Genomic DNA, 14,786 nt, shown 5'->3' with positions numbered 1-14,786 from the left:
GGTTGATTAAAATTGAGGTCTCTCTGTAGTCAGCTCTACTTATTAAAAGCTTTTTTAAAATTTTCCCACCTAGACCTTCTTGCTAGCTTAATTCTGAAGTAGCTACTTGTCTTTGAGTTAGCATCCTCCTGTTTAGTTGTTTGTGGCCAAATGTGAGTTGGGCATCTCTCTGGACTCTCCGGTAAGAAACCTCACCACTCTTATGGAAAACAGGCCCAGTGTCCAACTCTAAAAGTTACCTGGAATGTAAGTCAGCTTTCACCATGACAAAATTACTTCCCCTGTTGAGTTTTTTAAATATCCAGGGAAGTTAAATGAAATAGTTTCCATAATTCAAGCATGATCATGTTCTTGAAGCTCTTAAGGTGTACTTGCTATTTTAGGCAGCGCTTTTTTTAAGATTTGCTTTAGAAGGTGGAGGGGAGAGGAAAACTGCTGGAGGAAAAAAATAGTGCTGGTAGTACTTGACATGTTATACTCTGCTTTCAGGTGACCTGTCTTAAATAGTAGATTCCTTTTGGTTAGTCATAATGTGCTACACTGAAGTGGTCCATGATTTTCTTTTCACTTTTTAAAGAACTGAGTTGAAGAAAGTAAGTTGCTTTTCCTGAGTCAGTATGAAATAATTTAATGAACTTGTCATGTGGTTTTATAGCTGTATTCTTACTGAAAGGTAAATATGACAACATGGGATTTGTTAATGGGTGAGACATTTCGTATTCATTTTCATATGTCTTCTTGGAGTGAAGAAAACCTAAAGTTAAATAATTTTTATTACAAAATAGGATTTCATTAGAAGGAGTAATCCAGTGAAAATTTTAGTTATAGTGGTACGGTACCAGAATAATGAATACACGGAATACCATTCACTCAACTTTCTGATGCTCTTTGTATTTCAGATGCAGGTAAGTATTTTAATTCTCAAATTCTTTTAATTTTTAAGTTCCGTTTTCATACTGAAGAGAATATCTTGGACTTTTTCTGAAATCAGTTTTGACATTTGAGGATGCTGTGGAAATCTTGCAAGAAAAATGCAATGAATGTATGGTTTAGAATGGATTAAGCAGTTACTAAATATGTATAGATTGGAGAACAGTGATTCCTCTATTTCACACTTTTTTCTCCCCTCGTCTTTCCTTTATCCCCTAATTAAACATTTACAGATATTTCCAGGCCACTGTTCTCTAGGCAATCACTATAATTACTACCACACTGGTAGAATTGTATAACTTTGGTCCAAAAAAAGAAGGGTGCAATTTAAAAGTAAAAGGGTATTATTGCAATGAGCTGTAAAAACTAAGAATGCTAATTAATAGATTATAGTTAGCTAACAGTGTGTCCTAATTAAACTCCGAATTCATTATGTCTTCTATAGCCTTTTGGAGTTGGTCACTTCAGCCCTTTATAAGAAAGATCAGTTTAATAGGATTTACTGTAATTAAACGGACTTCTCTGTTTAGACACTGAACAAGGGATTTCTCTGATCTGTTGGGGGACCAGAAAAATCTCTTCGTTACCGATCCACCCTCCCCTTAAAATGAGTTCCAGTATAATTGCAGGAACTGTTGTTTTAGACCTCAATACAAGTATTTCAGCGCATCACTTTTAATAAAGACTTCTCGCATGTGCAGAACTTGTGCTTTATTTTAAGTTTAGCTAGGGCCAAATGCATTGTTAAAAATTGACTCAACTCATGGAGCCAAGATGCTGGCTGACTCATGCCATTATCTGATAGTCATCTCAATCTCTTTGCTGTGGTCTTGGCTCTTTATTCTTCTACAGGCACTTGATTGTCCCTGATTGTATTTTTTTTTATTGCTGTTCTTGTCACCTCAACTTTGAATGACTGGATTTCCTCTTAGTTTTGGAAGTTGTTAAAAAATATGTGAAAACGTGAGCTCTGTTTGATTGTTACCTCAGCCTCCTGTGAAAAATGCACTGGTGTCTTTGGGTTTCCTTTCCCATTTCTTGGGAACATGTGCAAATAAATCGTAATTATTGATGTATTGCTTACTGATTTCCAGGGGATCTTCTGGATTCAATAAAGATCAGAGAATGAATAGGGAGATTAAAGAGTGTGCTACCTGTCCTGAAGCAGTCACATGTCCTTTTGTTTAGTTGCCTTCTTATGGCAACAGGTAGCAGGGATATCTTGGATATAATACTGACAGTGGTTGACAGTGGTTTAGTCTTGTCAGTTGTGGTGTTTTCATTAGTTGTGGTGCAGCACAGCTGTATTCATCAGCTACTCTGAGCAAATACTACAGCTGTGGGGTGTAGCATATGCTGAACTTTTTCATCCTTTGTTACTGATACTGAAGAGCCAGAAAATCCTTTCTTTTCATAAATGGGGAATGTCATTGTCATCTCATTTTGAAGAGCTCAAAACTAAACATGGAAAGTATTCCTGTAGGTAACATAGGTTCTTGGAAAAATACAAGTTTTCAGTGCAATTTGGATTAGTTAATGAATTATACTTTGCAAGAAGCCAGAAGGAGAGTGCAAATGGTTTCTCAAAGGTTAACAAACATATGCATATCCAAGGAGGAACTGATGGAGCCAATAAACAGGAGCTTGTTTTTGGCATGGTATCTCTCTCCTCAGCATGCTTTAGTAGGAACTGTATTTTTCTGAGTTGAAAAATAATTTTTTTTTAGTGTGTGTGGTTTAAAGTTTCCCTGGAAACCTCTTCATCAGAAGAGGGAAGGAAAGACAGTGAGTATTTTTTGTACTTCAGTAGAAATAATTTCCCTAAAAACTGCACCATGGTGGACTATGTGGAACTCGAGAACAAAGGAACTCCTGTCAGTTGAAAATTGCTTATAACAAGGTAATTGTCCCTTAAAATAAGTAGTGCAATGCAAATTTGATGTCTAATGCCCTGCATTGAAATTTCCCACATTTGACTGATCTACGTTTAAGTTCTGATTTATGTTTCAGCTGAAGTAATGTGGTACTGCTGAAAACATCTTTTTACTTTGATGTATTTCTGTGGTCTTTTTGTGGTTAGAGGCCTTGGATGTCTGAGTGAGAGAGTTTAAATAAGGAAATATTTCTGAAAGGAATTTCACCTTGCTTGGGGTAAGCACTTGAAGAACATTCTATTTTATTGTGATAGAGAAGTATGTTGGGTGTACTCCAGCGTTTCATCAGTGTTCTCCTCCAGAGTCAGAAGTACTCTCCATTTCATAGTAGTATGGAATGAGCATCTCGCTTTTTAAAACATAGTTGTCCATGTGTTAGCCTCTTAAATGCATTGGGTGCTGCTGTTGTGAGACTGGCTGAGCTTCTAATGAATACATTCTTCCTCTGAAAATCAGATTAGTTCTTACTTCTCCATTGATTTAATTTTTGGTTTTGTTTTTTAATTTTTTATATATATATATATATATATATAAAAGTTTTTATTTGTCTTAGTACTGTGTCATTCTAATACTAGCACCATTCCTGAGTTGCTTATTAGTTGATAGAAAGCTAAACTTTCTCCCATTATGGATGTTTAATTGTGCAATATGCAGTTCCACAGTCATTGCTTAAAGGCATTATCTGTATCCCACAGCATTACACTTAAATAATTCTTTCAATGGCAGATGTCTGTCGGCTCTCTAGAATGCTGCCAGCTTTAAGGTTCCCTCTGTCTTTCCCCAGTTGCAGCATGAAATTATGACTTAATTGTCTTTTAGAATAACTCAAAACTATCTCCTCAAGAGTGCTTGATAACTGAGGTATTTATCAAGTTGCAGCACTTTGTAGTGACTTTAAAAATTGTCATGTAATTGCCCAAGAGACAGGCCTTCTGTGTTCTGTCTTTCTGCAATTCTGTAAGGAAATAAAATTGGACTTTTTGTGCTTATCTAGGTTCCCCAATGCTCCTTTTCTCCCATGTTTCCTATTGAGGTAGAATCTAATACCTTGAGTTGCTTTGAACTGTAGCATAGGCTGAACAGCTGGTCTCTACTTGATCCATTAAACATACAAAGGGAATACTACCAACTTAAAAGCAGCTTGTAATAAAATGGGTGACGTCAGTGGTACTGTTGAACTTAGTAGTTTAACTGTGCTTTTTGCTATTAAGCTGGGGGAGGGATTACTTTAAATTCTGCAGAACTTGAAATAGCAGACTCTTTCTGCTATAATTCTTTGTCTGCTACGTATGGAGACTGTTCAGGCATACACTCCTAACTAGGGTTGCAGTGGATTATTCCACCATTCAGTATTTATATTCCTGACAAGTCTTGTCTGTGTTACTGTATTTCTCTAGAAGCCATTGTCTCTTTTGGCATTATCATAATTCTGGTGTTTGAGTTGCTAACTTTTTCCCTTAAGCATTCTTACTTTCTAAAGTATGAACTAGGTAGCTTGAAACTGTAAGGCTCTGGTTTGGAACAGGCTTCCTTTTAGTCACTCAGTGAACAGTTAAACAATAATAGATGATAGCAATAGCACAGAGGTACTCCTACATTATAGTTCATTTAGCAGCAGCTTTGTACTGATATTACAGCTTTCTAATAAGAAATCCAGTATTCTCATGTGTCTGTCTTACTCTATGCGGTACCGATTTCAGTAGAAAGGAGAGGAACACTTTTGATGGAATTGCCAGTCCATGGCAAAAGGATTGAAGTTGTACTAATAATACGTATGCCAGTCTTTGTGTATGCTTCCAAGGCCAAAAACTGAAATAGAGCTTTTTTTTTATAACTCTCTTCAATTTGGTGATATTAGGAAGCCTCATAGACTTGAAGATGATATAGCAGAGTTGGCTGCCATAACTAAACTGTTAGGTGAAAAAAAAAATTTTTTTTTCAGCAAAGTAGGTATCTAAGATCCTGTTAACAGTCTGTATAACACTTAAGACATTAGTAAGACAGAGAAACTTTTGTATTTAGGATAAATATATATATATGTGTATATTCTGAGATAAGAGCTAGAGACCAAAAGAGTTTAGAGGAGACATTACTGTACTCTGAAAGTGATTACTGTGTTGGATAACTTACCAAGAGCAGTCATGCCAGCTACCTGAATTAGTAATTGGAGACAGAAACGTTGTGAAATGCCACTTCAGCATCAGCTGGCAGGGAAAAAGAGAATAAACTTGGTAGTGCTCTAGATATTCCAGTGTACAACTCCCTTGAATTCGTTTTACGTATATACACTTGTGTTTAGTGAACACAATAAAATAGCAGTGTTTTCAGTAACAGTGATTTGTGGTCATTTGAGCTCCTCGACAGAAAATCAGATTACAATGGTTTGTCAGCAGGTAAGCGTAGCTATTTGGGATTACACTATGGTTTTTTTCCTGCGTGGGTAATGCTTTGTTGTTTTTCTGTATAATTTTTGGCATAATCTGATGAACAGAGGAAAGAATGACTGCATCTACTAAATGTAGCGGATAATAATTGTATCTCCGTTTTTTTATCTGAAGATAACAATTACTAGACCTTGAAAAGAAAGTCTTTTCAGCAAAACTTAGTTTCATAACCCACAAGGTCTACATAAGTATATTTTAGCATAGTATTTGCAGATTTATATTGGGTCCTCTCAGAAAGACCAGAGTCACCTTTTGTAGTGGAAAAAATATGAGGACAAAGTGTAGTTAGTTTCCTCCTGTGTCAATACCAGTTGTTATAAGTGATTTGCTTAGTGCTTGCAGTAGTAGTACCTTGGACTGCGAAGCAGAAATGGGGTTTTTGGTTATATTAGCAGCTTTGAGAAGCAGGTAGCAATGATCAGTTTTTGTAAAGCTCCATTCTAACTTGGAGATTGTAGCAAATCACCAAAGTAACCCTTGATTTAGTGATCATTCTTTTTACTGTTGAAATGCTTTGTAACTCAATCATACCCAGTCGTGTTGTGTTTTGTACTGTCACTTTTGTTTCCAAAGAATATTAAATAGTCTGTTTTCCTTTATTTATCCTGAGGGAACTGTACTATTTTTTTTTCTACTCATAACGTTGGGCTATATGTCAAAAACTTCTGTACTGATTGCAAGAAATTGGGGCATACCAATATACATCATGTTTTGCAATTGCAGAGTCAGTATTTACATTTAAACCATAAAGAAGAGAAAGAATCCATGGAAGGATTCATTATCAACATCTAGATCAGTATTTGAAGAGATCTCATGATAATTTGAATTTTTGTTAGTTGACCTCGATTAAGAAAAGTTGTCCTATGGATTCACCCTAGGAAGAGACTAGATTCTTGATAACAAAACAACCCCCCCCAAAAGCATAAAATCATCATCTTATTGCATGTGTGTTCACTGATATGAGCATGATCAGATGCCAAAATACTGGCATAGGACACCATTAAGAGTGCTTCTAGTGATCACTGCATTAGAAATTGGAGGAGTTAAACTTATGTATAACAGTTACAGGAATAAATAACATGTGACTGGCTTCTTCAGTTTAATTTTAGCACCTTCAGTTGCTAAGTATGTAATGTACTATCATTGGTAAACCTAAGATTTTGATGGCTGTTGCATTTAAAGTGTTTATTCATCTATATACAAGCTTTTAATTTTTTTTATTTATGCACTACTACTTTTTCCTATTGTTATTTAAATGACACAAGTGTGTGCGCAGTGGGCTGCTTTTGCCCTTGCCTTGGTAGGGGCTACTGGTCCAGGATGCCTTTGCAACAGAAAAATGTTTTAGTCCTTGCTGCTCTATGCTGCCTGCAGTTCCTGTATGGATTGTTTTTAAAATCTAATGATTGTTGTCACTATTTTGGAAAATAAATACTTCAAGCCAACAAGGGTGAGCAAATGTTTGGAGGCAGTTAGATTCCTCCAGAATTTGACTCCACAACTTCAAAAGGAATTATGTAGTTTCCTAACAATCTTGGGCAGTTCATTGCAAGCGCACAAAATAAGACCAGGTCATAGGGGTGATGGCTTTTCTAATCTTGTGGATAACACAGTGACAATACACTTTTTATTGAGGGAGGGAGAAAGGGATGGAGATCAACTGTCCATAAAAAGATCTTTTTCAATGCTCTGCAAATATAACAGAGAGGTGGAGAATAAACTCTTACTTTTTTTAAAAGCGCTTTGTTTAATGCCTGTTGCTGTATGATATCTACATTGTTACCGGATTCTGTAGTGTGTTGCTATGCATTTCTGTTTCTACAGTGGTACCCTTTCCTGCTTCTTCCCTTCTTTTCCTCCCCTTCACATCTCTGCTCCAATGGGCTGGGGAGAGAAACAGGGAGACAGCCTGGGTTTGGAAAAACAAGCAAGTAATAAATGGTAGTCCCAAATTAACAAAGCCTCACTGGTATCTGTATCAAAGCTAAGTATGGTTGCATTTTTTCCTAGCCAATACATACTACATCATCATCATGTTCTTATGGGCAGCACCGTCAAGGAGTAGGCACTTCACTAAATAATCTTTTGCTGTCTAAACATTTCACAGATGCAGGCCTTATGCATGAGAAAGTATGCTTGACATTAAGTTTATGGATTTTTCAGCCTTCTTGTCAGATGATCAGGTACCAGGTACCTTGGGTTGTTAAATTTTGAGAACAAATGGTCTTCTAATTATGTGTTGATGTGGATTCTGAAGAATACAGGGCCGTGCATTTCTTCTGATACTTTCTGTCACTTGTTTCTGAGATTAAAACAAGTCAGCACATGAACTACCACCATTCAGAGATGAAAATCTTTTTTCTTCAGGTACTTTGTACAGGATCTGATTCTTCCATAGCTGTTGATTGCTCCCGGCATTAAAAAAAAAAAGATATGCAAATCCTTCCTTTTTTAATGCAGTGTGGTGAGGCTTCCATACCTTTTTCCTTTACAGGAGTCATGAAATTGTCTAAGTAATGGTCTGTTTTTTAGTGGAATCATGTCTCAGATGACAAATACTTATTTCTGACTGAGGGGAGGGAAAAGCTTTCTGAACATATGTTTGTGTTGTAGCATGTTGTCTTTGAGGACCTGTAAGTGCAAGAATGCTCATCTCGGGCTTAACCTATTGGTAGACTTGAGTCATTTTGGACCAGGAAGAAGTCCTGACACTGAAGACAGTGGTGTGTCCTACAGTAGACCTCCTGTCTTGCTGTGAGAAAACAAAGCTTTTCTTTTTTTTTTTTTTCTATTGGCATAATTTATTGGACTTTCCACATTTTAATTGGATATCAGGTCTCAGATGAACAGAAACAAACTGTGATGCAACAAAAGTAACTTGAGATAACTAGAGCTTTCCTCATTACAGAGGGAAAGATACCCACGCAGCCTATTCCAGCATCTGATCTCACAGCTGTAAGCCTCCACGAGGCTTATTCTTATGGCTATGTCTCTTTTGAGAGATGGAAGCATTTAATACTAAACATTTGATTTGCTAAAGGATTCAGGGCATCATACCAAAGCCCTTAAGCTCTTACTAGAAATGTTACAAATGTCGAAAACACCACAGCTCAGAAACACCAACCTGCTTGAAAAGTAAAGCTTTACTGTAGAAGATGCTAATCCTCCATAGTCAGTGCATGCCTTGGATCTGATCTAAAGAAGCAGAAGATTGATCAGAAAGTATGACCACTCTTAAAAGACAATGTCTCCTACAACCTAGGCTCCTTTCAGTGGAGCTAGATGTTATGATTGAAGGTTTCTGTATCATGTCTATGCCTGCGTACTACAAAATGAAATTACTTTTTCTGCTTTTCAGGAACTTGGAAGGTGCATCTTATGCACACAAAAGGGAAGCAACTGTGAGGTTTTTCTCTTCCACATAAGAAAAAAGTGGTCTTAGTTGCACTGTAGACTTAAAAAGAATGAAGGAGTGTGTAGGATAAGATTTGCTCCTATCTCTTTTTAGGTTAGGGTTTGTTTCATGGAAGTCTTATGGGACACAGGTGTTTATCTGATCCACAAGAGAGCCTTCAGTTCACAGTAAGACTTAATTATTGGTCTGGATTTTGCATCAACTAAAAATCTACATAAGAAGTTCCTGAAAGTGGTTTTGGCTTCTATGGCAGGAGGTTTCAGTATTTCTTTGCTGGATGAGAGAAGTACATCCATGGAGAGGACAACAAAAGCTTTAGGCTGATGATTAGTGCTAATGGGTGAAACAATGAATCCCAGAATAATCCTAGAAAAAGGAAATGGGCAGAAAGAACAAGCATAGTAAAGGCTTTTAATTAGATTGTTAGGAAGTGCTGTGCCCTGCACTGAAGACTTTGGAAGTAACTGCCTTATTTCCCTCGATTGGACAAATGTGGGGAATCAGATTGTTCAATGATTCATTATTCATCTCTGTTCAGTTTAGGAGTACAAATGATAGTGTTCTGTTTACTAGGTAGAGCATAGTTAAACACCAGAATTTCAGTGTTTTTCTGATTCTGCTGCTCAGTAATCCTGATGAGGAAGGAAAACAACAACTTTGGGAGAGGGCACAGGTAAAAATCTAGATAATTCTTTGATCTGACAAAGGAATCTTTGTGTGTTTTACATTAGCATAACAAATATATGTACTTTTCTGAAATCTTCCTTCTGCGTGGGTATATATTAAAATTAACAGATGTAGTTGCCTGTGGAGATTAACGGTTTATCCAGAGTAATTGTACAAAAGGCTACAACCATGGATGTGCGTTTTTTTGAGGGTTGAGTGTCGTGGTTTATTTCCCAGTCTTCATCAGCCTGTATATCAGCTTAGAAAAGTCAAATTATTCTGTCTATGGAAGCTTTGATTTGGAGGACAATTTTTAAAGCTTTCTCTTTCAGCCAGTATCTGATGGGTGAGGTTTGGCCATATGGTTATGAGTCTGTTAATGTGTAACCATTTTAATAGATCTGTGAGCCTAGTTACTCAAAGGAGGGACCTTTCTACGGAAGTATAGGTATACTTTCATATGAGAAAGTAAATAGTGTGCTATGTATGTGCAGTCAACAGCATTTTTTTTTATGGGTGAAGAAAAATGAAAAACTCAACCATTTTGTGATCCTCTTTGCAGAGGGTGTTCGGACCTTCTGATCACTTCACCATGTCTGGCAGGTTCCAAAGAGTGGAATTATCTGCAGTAAGTTATTTGCGGGGGGGATGTGTGTGGGTGTGGAACCTGAAGAAACACCTTGCAATAAAATGAGTTCATCCAAACTTTATTTAACACTGAATTAATTTTGGTTTGAACTAGCAGATGGGTTTGACAGTAAGAAAAGTTTTAATAAGTATGCTTTGGCCATGATTCATGGGAAGCTCTGTGCACACACTTGACCAAACAGTTGCGGTAAGTGGGGGTATTACTGTGTGTGCTCAGGTTATGATTTGTAATACTTTTTGCAGTTGTGTAACATGCTAGTGAGATCCTACTAGTAGTTCCACAATTAATCCTTTATAAGCCATTTTACTTGGAAGTAGTATACCTTCTAACTACTATCACAAAACCCATCTTACTTTTTTTGAACTTTTTTGTTTTAAGTCACTAAATGTGTTTACAATTTGACTTTAAAATTGGGCTTGTCACTTAACATATAACAGCTGAACAGATTTGGTCATACTGCTGTTACGTTCTCTCTCTCCCATCCTCCTAGAAGTAAGATGCAAAATCCAACATTTGCTATTTGAAGAAGGTTCCAAGTTACCATTTCTATCCAGGAAAAGCTTTTACTTTTTTTTGCTAAGGCTGGGAATGCATTCAAGACCAGCCTTCTAAAACTGCATGCTGTGTTTTCTCAAAGCAGAATCAATTTAGTGTGTACTTATTCAGAAATTATTCCTCTCCTTCTTTCCATTTGGCTGAATCGGCTCAAATCTGTATGCCTTTAAGAAGTCTGAGATGTGTCTCTTTTTTTTTGACTGTGTGAGAATTGTCATTCATTCATATTTAGCGTCACTTTTTTGTTATTTAACTGTTTATAGTATTTCATGTCAGACTTCTTTAATCTGAAAGACTGGGAACTTGTGGAAGAAATCATTAATTCACTTTCTTTTATGCTTAATACAGTTAATGTTTCTTTGTGAACTGCTGCATGCTAGAAGGTCTTTGAAGACTGATCTGGAAAAAACAGATCTGTGCTTCACAGGTTGAACTTGTTAGCAGGTTATTTGGTGCAGTAAGACCTGATTATAGATAGTAGTTGATGCTGGCACCCCTTCATATATGCTGTATATAATTTGGCTGTTTAACTCTTGACTAGATTTATTCTCGTCTATTGAACCAAGCGTTTCCCTGCACGTGTGGTTTTATGCTATCCGAAGGAGTGATACTTGATTCACATCTTTATTTCTCAGTTAGGGTTTGGGGTGTGTTTGGTGTGCACCTGGAGCAGAGCTTCTGTTTTAGTTTCCTCTGATTTCTATCTAGTTCACACACACCAAAACTGTTTTGTGAAACCAACCAACACATGACAAATAGGAACTATCTGAGGATCTTCCAAACAGTGCTGCTGCTGCAAAATAGAAGGCTGTTGGGTATGTAGTCATGTTTGTACAGCTTCTAATGTTTGAGCCTCTGAAGGACTTTAAATACTGATTAATTAAACATTTCAACACTCAGGAAGGTACGTGTTATTTCTGTCAGTGCATGTGCATTGTAAAATGTTTCCAAGCCAGTAAATTGGGTTAGAGACAATGTGATTATTCAAAATCATGCAGTTAGTGGTTGCTGTAGTTTGAGATATTGGAGAATTTTTGTCCTGTGTGTTAACCCTTAGAAAGCAAAATCACCTCCTACTTCAAAAAGTAATTGGATATATTAAGTGCTGTGAGCTATTCAGACATGTATTCATGAGACCTCTATAGTATGCTTAGGTTAGGCTTGCAGTAAGGTATCATTTATTTTTTGCCACCTTTTCTTGAAGGTTGTTGAGCTTCAGCTGTCCTGCACAGTTCACGTATATTTCTCTGTGATTAAACAACTCTGTCAGTTAATTTTGTTAACCATCTGTGGGTGAAGGTACTAATTCTAGTAATGTACCAATAACAAGAAGGGTCAATATGCCATATAGGCTTATATGTAACTGAAATGATGAGATGAGGTTTTCCTGCTGAGCACTTTAATTTTCTGGACTTCTAATCTGTTCAATTAGAAGTTCATGAATAGCAGACTTCACTACAAAAATGCAGAAGTAATATTTTTTCCATGAAAATGGGTCATTTTAACTCAATATTTCTATATTGTTACTGCTGTTTCATTTTAAGATGGAATATACTATATTTTTCCTAATTTTTTTTTAATTCTCATTGGATGGATACTATTTTTGCCCCTAATTTTCCATTCAGTTAGGCTTCTTTTCTTGTTCTTTTAAGCTATGAAAGTCATTGGTTTCTACTTTTTTTATTCATATTTATGTATACTGCAAACAGAAATTATTTACTTGCAAAACTTTTTACCATGTGAATGATTTCTTATAAATCTTCACATTTTTGGAACGATGGGAGGCCTGGTAAAAATCCCACCTTTTAATTTATGGAAGTCACCCTCTTGGCTGAATTGGGCAACAGATACGCACACAGTAGAGTAACTAGTAAGGTCTTTTGCAATTAAAAAGGCAGAACATGACTACTTGAATTTGGTGGCTTATGATCTCTATTAATCCTAAAGTAACTGGTTGAGGTTCTGTCAGGTGTAACTGATACTTTGCATCCCTTGTATAGTACATCATAAACCTGAATTACAAGTAATGAGTGACACTGTGTTAGTACTTCATCAAGTTACAAAACTGCTATTACTGCCATAAACAGATTCAGTTTCCAGGAGGAAACTTCTTCCCTTTTAACTTGTTTTAACACGTTCTGAATTAAGATTTGAGTTGTTTTCAGAACTTTTGTCTATCATATCAGGTTTTTTGTCATTAAAGGGTGCTATTAAACAGTACAACATTAAGTCAAGAGAATAAGAACTTACATAAAACATGAACTATAAGGCATTAGAAATGTATTGTTATTAGAAGTAAATGATTGTTAATTATTAAAGGTACCCTCATATGCAATACCTAAGTTGGTACTACAATGGATGTTTTTTCATCCCAGAGTCTTTTATCTCTTAATTTGTGTTCTTTCGGGCTGGTTTCCTCTTCCTTAAGCACAGTTCCTTTCTTTTCTCCCTTCAGTGTTGGGCTGGCTGTAGGTAGATGAGTAGCATAATTGTTCTTCTGTCACTTTCAAGGTTGGAATCACTTAAATTGCACAAGTTCAGTTTTGTGCAACAGGTTATGCCCTAAGGCACACACACATATGTATCCAAGTAACTCATTTACATGGCTAACATGGAAACAACAAGGGCCCTGTTTTTCATGGAGTTCTTATAATACCTCATGTTCAAAGCACAGTTTATGTTGCCTTGATAGCTGGAAATGATTTGTGCATCTTCTGAATGGCCAACAGTCAGGTCAACAGCAGAGTGTAGACATCATAAAATTGTAGGGAAACGTTTAACCAATTTGACAACACCTGACAGAAGCTCTCTGGAAAAAAACATATAGCTGTTGTTTTAACTGTATTTTTCCACTAATACCGGTTTTCTGCTCATTGATGCATCTTTAATTTCTGCAGTAGAATTCTAGATCCGTTGGGCAGTATCAGTAGTTACTATCACTATGGGTTTTTTTCCCCTCTAGTACCCATCAGTCTCTGCACAAAATGAGGCAGAGTTGGTATTGTAATAACATGAGCACATATTCAGCATCTGGTGAATAAAGCAGAATCAATTCAGTATGAATCCACCAAAATATTAGGAAGTCCTGAACTTTGCACATATTTATAATGTAGTTCTTGGATGGAATTTGCTTTAAAAATGCTTTATTTCCACTATCATTAATCTTGTGTAACTTGTCATTGTTGTCCCCTTTTGCTGGTACTAGTTTTAGTGAGTTGAGTGAATTCTTTGGATGAACTGGGTGTCAGGGAACACTGGTTACAGAGGATTTGGCAAAAAGGCTAATTTTCACGTGACTTTGTTCCTTAAGCAGCAGTGCTGAGGGAAATAAGATTAAAAGATATAAACTTAGAACTGTAAAGATATTTTTATTACTGTAAAACATGTTTTGTAATGAACTCTAGAATGCAATCAGTCTTGCTTATGCTGACACTCATGAATCACTTATTTCCTGCTCAAAATGTCTATTTGCAGAACAGAGTTTTGACAGAAGTAGTAAATGAGGATTGAATTTTACTTCCAATTTTATAAACTCACTAAAAATACGCTTCAGTTTCTGAAGATTCCCATTCTTGGGCAAGTATTAAGGAAAGGAATAAAGAAGGTTTTTTTTCAACTCCTGCCTGTGGAACTCAGGGATTTCTTCAAGAACTTATAATGTGAAATGTAGAGTAGTGTTGATCCCCTAGACAGATTACTCAATTTCTTCAGCCTTTCCACTTGGCTTCCCACATTCTCCCACAGAATGCAAATAGAGAGATAACATATCTGAACAAAATGTTGCATCTTCCTGTGCTATGCCAATCTGCTCAGGTACTTGAGAAGATCTCCCAGGCCTCTGTGATGAGAGGCAGGATTCAAGGAGAAGAACTACCAGTGGTAAACTGAATGAGGGTTGAGTCAGGGATTACTTGAAAGAACTCGATCCTTATGAGACCACAGGATGGATCTGAGGGTGCTGAGATTGCTGTTTGATGCCACTGGAAGGCTTATTTCTATCATCTTTAAAAGACTAAAGAAATTGGGGCGGGGTCTCAATAAACTGTGGAAAGGCAAATGTTGCACAATCTTCAAAACAGGCCAAAGAACGAGCCGTGGAGCTGGTGCTCCTCCCTTCAGCCCCCAGAGGTATTGTGGGGTGAGTCCTTTTGGAACACATTTCTGTGCATGTCAATGACAAGACAATGATTGGG

The 14,786-nt window shown here is 36.7% G+C and overlaps 1 protein-coding gene across 15 annotated transcripts in view; it reads left to right on the top strand.

Moving 5' to 3' along the window:
- Positions 1–14,786, top strand: part of ERC1 (ELKS/RAB6-interacting/CAST family member 1) — a 317,835-nt gene that overhangs the window by 21,927 nt on the left and 281,122 nt on the right. The gene's annotated exons all lie outside the window — the stretch shown is intronic.

The sequence above is a fragment of the Harpia harpyja genome, chromosome 6 (genome assembly GCF_026419915.1).
Source record: "Harpia harpyja isolate bHarHar1 chromosome 6, bHarHar1 primary haplotype, whole genome shotgun sequence".
NCBI lineage: Eukaryota > Metazoa > Chordata > Aves > Accipitriformes > Accipitridae > Harpia > Harpia harpyja.
This window is presented reverse-complemented; position numbering and strand designations above follow the sequence as displayed.